The sequence below is a fragment of the Wolffia australiana genome, chromosome 6 (genome assembly GCF_029677425.1).
Source record: "Wolffia australiana isolate 7733 chromosome 6, ASM2967742v1".
NCBI lineage: Eukaryota > Viridiplantae > Streptophyta > Magnoliopsida > Alismatales > Araceae > Wolffia > Wolffia australiana.
The window spans coordinates 7,219,348-7,225,906 of NC_135840.1; positions in this window are offsets into that span (position 1 = coordinate 7,219,348).

Sequence of the window (6,559 nt, forward strand, 5' to 3'; positions counted from 1 at the left end):
CTATATTTTGATCTTTGAAACGATATGATTGGTTCAGAGCATGATCCTGGCATACAATGGCAGTCAATAATTTATAAGCGAGGGTGGAACTCATGGAGAAGGAGTTCGCAGAGATGAAAAGAGGAATGCAAGGAGTCGAGGACAGGATATAAGACAATGTATAAAAGGCAACGAACGATAACCAACCATGGAGAAATTATTCGGCACCATATAAGAGCAATGATCAGAAATCAAAGCTCAATGAGATGCCAAAGGAAAAGGGAAAATCAATGAACCCAGAGGATAGTTATCAGAAAACATCTAGACGACAAGGACTGATGCAGAGCTGAGACCACCGGTGGTCAAGTGAAGGGAAATGAACGGTGAATACGTGTGGGAAGCAGGAAATACATTAGCAATGATAATCAACAAATTAGAAGCTCCAACCTTTATGGGAGATGACATAAAAAGGTGGTTGAGAGGTAGGTAAAAATACTTTCACATGCATAAGGTATTTATCAATCAAGCTACATTAGATTAAGTGATACAATGTTTGGAAGAAGCAGACTTGCATTGGTGCATTTGGGTCGATGACAGATATGTATTTGATGATTGGAATGACTTCAAGGGTCAGATGGGGCAAATGCTTTCGGAGGATTTATCCTATAATATCCTACATCATTTTTTATATTAACCAAACAGGTTTAGGGAAAGAGTAGCGGAATGAATATGAAAGGTTATCTGTGTATTTACCTCCAATACCCGTTTCGATCAATCATGGAAGAAATATTTATAAATGGATTGAAACTGAAAATCCCAGTCAAACTGACATGACCGAATCCTCAAAGTTAATAGCGATTAGGAAATATTTGTTTCTAAAAAAGTGTTAAAAAACATGGCTCGTTTCAATACGATTAGGGGGCACTCTAGTATGTCAATATACTTTTTAAGCAGGGAAGAATTCAAAGTTGAACAACAAAAAAAAGAGAGAATGATAGATGAAGAAATGATATATATATATATATATAAAGAGAGAAAGATAGAGGAATAAATGATATATGTGTAAAAAGAATAAAAACATTATTTTAGGTGGGCAGCTAGAGCTGAGTAGGGCACAACAGCGCCCAAGCCAGCCACAGGTGGGCAAATGTAGGGCATTAAAGCCCACCCTGAGCCAGCACAATGAACCCATAAAGAACCATGCATGTGCACAAGAGGGAGTCTTTATTTATTTTGATCTAAAACATGGGTCTATATTTAGATAGTGTTACATGTTTTGAAATTTTCTGATATGGGATTAGATTTGGATGTTTCTTTTATCTCTCCATCAGGCCCGCTAAGAAGCAAGAAAGGGATCGCTGCCCTGAAGGGCCACTAATAAAATACCAAAAGGATCTAAGGCTGGGATTCAGACCAATCTGGCACGAAGCCCATATCACAATGGGCTAACTTAAGAATATCAGTATGATCTCCACTCTTCTTAGGGAATATTGTGGCAAGATCTTCCTATTCTTATGATTTTCTTCATAGTTTCTTTTTCAACCCCTAATTTGCAACAATGGTCGATGAGGACAGCTGGCCCCTTTGCCAAAGCAATCACAATTGAGAAAAGGCAAGTGAAGATGCAGTTGACGTGGCTGACAGGTGCAACTGATTGTTATGGGGCAGTTGTTCCAATTTGTAAAATAGATTGAACATCTATGGGCAAATCCATCCATCTCCACCCCCGACTATCGATCCCATCGCTGCACAACAGTTTTCAGCCAACGAGGGGGGAGGGGAATACCGCCAAGGCAACTTGACAACCTGGGACGACCCCTAAGGTTGTCCTTGTGCATCAACCACCCTATGAGATCCTTCCTAAGTAGCTAATTGGGCTCACAGGCCCCTGATTGTGTGTCTTCCAACAAACAAATTTAGCGGTGGCAAGGGGGCCTTTTGAGGCAGAGCCAAACAAGGATATTTGATTCACACTTGTCCCACTATTGGGAACACCTAGAACGATGTCTTAAAAGTGTTAGAGATCATTAGATTCTTCCCATCATGAATCCATCTAATATTTCATTTGATGTTTTTCCTCTCATATCTAGTTCTCTCATCCATCTAATATTTCCTCCACTTACTAACTACTACTACGTGCTAACATTCCCTATCCTTAGTACCGTCATTACTGGTCCTTAACTATAACTCATTTTTTAGATTGACATTTAAAGGAAAGTTTGTGTGGAGAGGATCTTGCCTTACTATACATCTGTGTGAATTTCTATGCTTTTAGGAGTTTAAGTAATTTATGAAAATTAAAATTACAATGACACTACAACTACATACCTAACTTTCTTTTATCACCTGTTTGGCTGGGGATGAGGAAACTTTAGAATGGTCGTGTTGGGTTCTAGAGGCCTTGATTTGCATGAACACGATGGGTGTAGACATCAGAAGACTCGTAACGGAATCAAATCACCTCATTAAAATTATGATAAAAATAACTTGTACGCAGATCTCATCCTTGGTATATTGGATTCTCAAGCAATACGAGTCTAGCTGCTCATGTGTTCAGCTTCTAAAGGTATTCACATACTCCTCTACATGTTAAATCTCCTCCTTTGATTTGACGAGCTCCTTTCAACCTTCGTTGCCATTGTTACTTTGTCGTGATCACATCAAGAATGGATAGGAGCCATGGGGAGATGGCGGAAGAAGGGGAAGGCCATTGAACTAAGTGGGTATGTCATTCAAGGATTTCCCTTTTTTCATAGAAACCCCTAAAACATAAGTATATCTTTTGACATCTAAAGACCATTTGCGTGTGACCCTCTAGGCACATGTATTAGTCTAGTTAGTGACTCTAGTGGCCCAATAACCTTATTGGTCTTTCAGATTTACTAACTATATCAACAAATAAATGAATTCAAGTTTGAATTATTTAACCAGATTGATGAGTTGAGTCTCCTACACGTGGGTACCAAACTACACTTCGTGGATATGATAGAGTGTGTGTCGACTCACTAATGGAACCTATTTCTCATTGGTTACCGTGTATATATGGTCCGTCGTCCACTTAACCCTTCTAGGATGACTTATCCGCCATCAACCCTAATTGGTCATCCGAGTTAGTACTGATGCGTTTGGGAATCATCACATAACTGCATACCAGACCACTCCATTATAGACATCGTTCAGAGCTGCCATCATCGTCATTGACGGCCCTGCTAGTTCGCATCCAGCTCGACTAATGCCCTAGGGCAAAGATGAAATACTCATGTTCAAATACCCTGGGTGAAGCACGTCCGTGTATCTGACCGTTTTGATCTTTGTCGGCACGTGCTTCATATGTTTGTTGCCTTATCATGTTTGTGTGTTCGTGTTTGCCAAGTAAGTCTTTGTTGTGCCGTGTTTGTGGTCATGTCATCATGTGTCGTGTCGTCGAATGTGTGTGAAACATGTGTTTTATTGTGTCAAGGGGGATCCCTATGTATAAGACCCCCTTGGTAATGGCACTTGGGTCCTCACCGAGGGATCATCTGCCCTTAGTAAGGGTCATCATGTCCATATATAAGGGAGAATAATAGTGCCCTTGTTCCTTAGACCAGGAGTTATCATTTTGAAAGGTTGTGTTTATCGCTAGGTCTTACGTAGGAAGAAGAAGGAGAAGGGAAGGAAGAAGAAGGAAATGGAAAGGGGGACAAAGGGAAAGAAGGGAAAGGGACTGACGTCTTTCCCACGGTTGTTTGCCCCTAAACAGCCGCTCGCTGCATCTGAGGCATGCGTAAAACTTTAACGCAAATCCCAGTTGCCGACCGCCTAGTGCATGTCCTCTAGCGCATCACGAGCGGGTTGCTTGCGCACGTCCACGCGACACTTTGAGCTCACAATCCCAACAATCATGGACACCTGAGTATCATGCTTGACGCACGTGCATCATCCTAACCTTCTTGATCACCCTGATCAGCTGCGGTGGACACATTGACGCTCAATTGTGCATGATCTCCCCGGGTGACCACGTTGTCACTGTCACTCTCTCGCCTGCAACATACTGAGACGCCACCGATATACCTGCCCACCCATGTTGTTCACTAGTTGCTCAAGCCTCCTGATAGTTGTGCTGCCTTGCCATCATGTCTTAGAGTTCACCAGACCTTTGCACGACCACACTGAGTCGTCGACCATGAGTGTTGTTAGAACCCTTGTGCCGCTAACGCACGACCCATCCCATCTCGTGCCGCCAGTGTTGCCGGCGCAAGTCACTCAGTCCTTGGATGCTCTCGCCACCAAGCCCCCTCGTCCCCGCTGCCATGCACATGCTTCCTTAATTGCAGCGCTTGATAACGTGGTGTCGTGCATTGTGAACACCAAGCCCATGCGCCATTTCTGCTACATTTGGTAGAGCAAAGTTTACGAGCTGGAGTGAGGAGGTTATGAGGTTTTATCTAGCATTGATTCATCGTAACCTTTGTGACCATAGGTAGGGACAATCAATCCGTAGTTATGGGAATAACAGAATGAATTGGGCTCCCAAACGTTACGCTCGTAAATGCTCATAAACTCGCACGGCTCGTTTCGTTATTTCTTCGACAATAGAGTTAGCTATCTCTATGACATCGATTGTACAACTTGGTTAAGAAGGCTGGACGAGTAGAATGAGGGTAAGCATGTTGTAGTGCCACATGCATCAGCTTTGCCATGCCATGCCAAACGTGGCACCCGCACTCGAGTCGCCACTGCGGTCGCTGCACCTCTTTCGCCGCACGTGCCCGTACTGCCAATGTCGCGACTCGCATCGCCCGCACTCCGCTCGAGCCGATTGACCATTTGGTTCATACCCGTCGAGCCACGACCACTCGGCATGTCACCTTGCCGCTGCACCTCCCTCGTTCGTCCTCACCTTCTTTTTCCCACATCATTTCTTGTGTCGCACTCACCACCAGTTGAACGACACCAATAGGCCTCTTGCATGCCTCCGCCACACCTACCCGCACCAGCGGCAGCATTGAGGATTATACACCGATGACAATCGACACCATTAACGAGGTACGCCATTTCCCTTTCTCATCAGTTATATTATCTTCTACAGTATATCTTTTGGCTGCTCTCCATCGCAGTTGGGTGAGTTTAGGTGAGAGTTTAAATATCGAGAACTATGAATTTAGTGAATTCCGAGGTACAGGTCGAGCACATCCGTTACGTGCGACCACCAACGGAATTATTCTGTTCAACACCGTAGTTGTCGTCTTTGCTCTAACGAGGGTCAAGAGGTCAGCATTATCGTCATTGATTGTCTGTCGTAGAGCTCGGAGCTCGGCGAATCCCTACTAGTCAAACCTGTACATACACTCCGCCTAGGACATCGCACTCGCGTAGTTATATTTTTCTTAAGGATTTACCCTTCAGACGACATTGTCAACAACATCTGGCATCATGACGGTTTTAGAGCACACTATCGGTACCCATCGGTTGATGTCCCTAACAATGTTTGGCATCAAGAACTCTTCTCTTATATTTAACTACTTTGGCCAAGGACTTCATTACATCATCTTCCTTGAGTTGTCATCCCTTTTACCGATGGTGGACGATCACATGTTGACAACTCAATCATCTTTGTTAACTTCTTGATGAAGCAAACTGAACACTATTCAAGAATTTTATGATTAGGGACTCGTAAGTCATAGTCAAAGTACAAATGTCTACCCAAAATATGTCTTTGGTGTGTCATGCCTAAAGACCACTTATAAAACAATGACATGAATAAACCAGATTGCTAGTTTGGTATAATACCATTCAAGGATTCGTACGAATTGATTTAGTGAGCTCTTTGCACTTAAGAGCACTCACTATATACCTTTTGTGTATCCTTACGAATGGCTATGGGAATCACCATACTCATGATATGAATGAGCTAGATAGTGATATTCTATTTGGATACTTCAATAATCTTCTCATGCATCCTTTGAATATGAATATTTAGATCACAAGCTTAATGACAAATGATTTCTATATTAAAATCTAATCATAATTCATTAAGTGAGATCATGCATTGATGGACTTAATTATAAACATCACATGTACACTATAATGAATACGTTCAATTAATGGACATCAAACCAGATATGGAATGTGTAATTGGCTTGCCAGGCATATACATTGCCAGGAATCATTCACTTGGACAAAAGTCAATCACTCTCAGTGAACAAAACCTTTGGACTCGAGGGATGCTCAAAACACGTTGGGCTAATGTCTTCATTTATAGATTCACAATATTATGGGTCAATGGAGCACCTTCATTATGTTATCTTTTACTAAATATGATCTTCCTACTTAAGTGAACTGTCGTATTTAACTTCAAATGAGACGTAGACTCTTTCACTTGTACAATATCACCATTGGTGTCACTGGATAATGGAATAGGGTTTATGATCAAATATGAATCATTGGTTAGTGATGTACATTTCAATCACTCTTTCTGCTATGGAAACTTCATCTATAGTGATGTACTCCTTTTTCTCATCGTCTGGTTTTAAGTTGGCCTACTTGGAAAATTTTCAATAGGATATACTCACACACTTTATAAGCAAAATTCAAATGC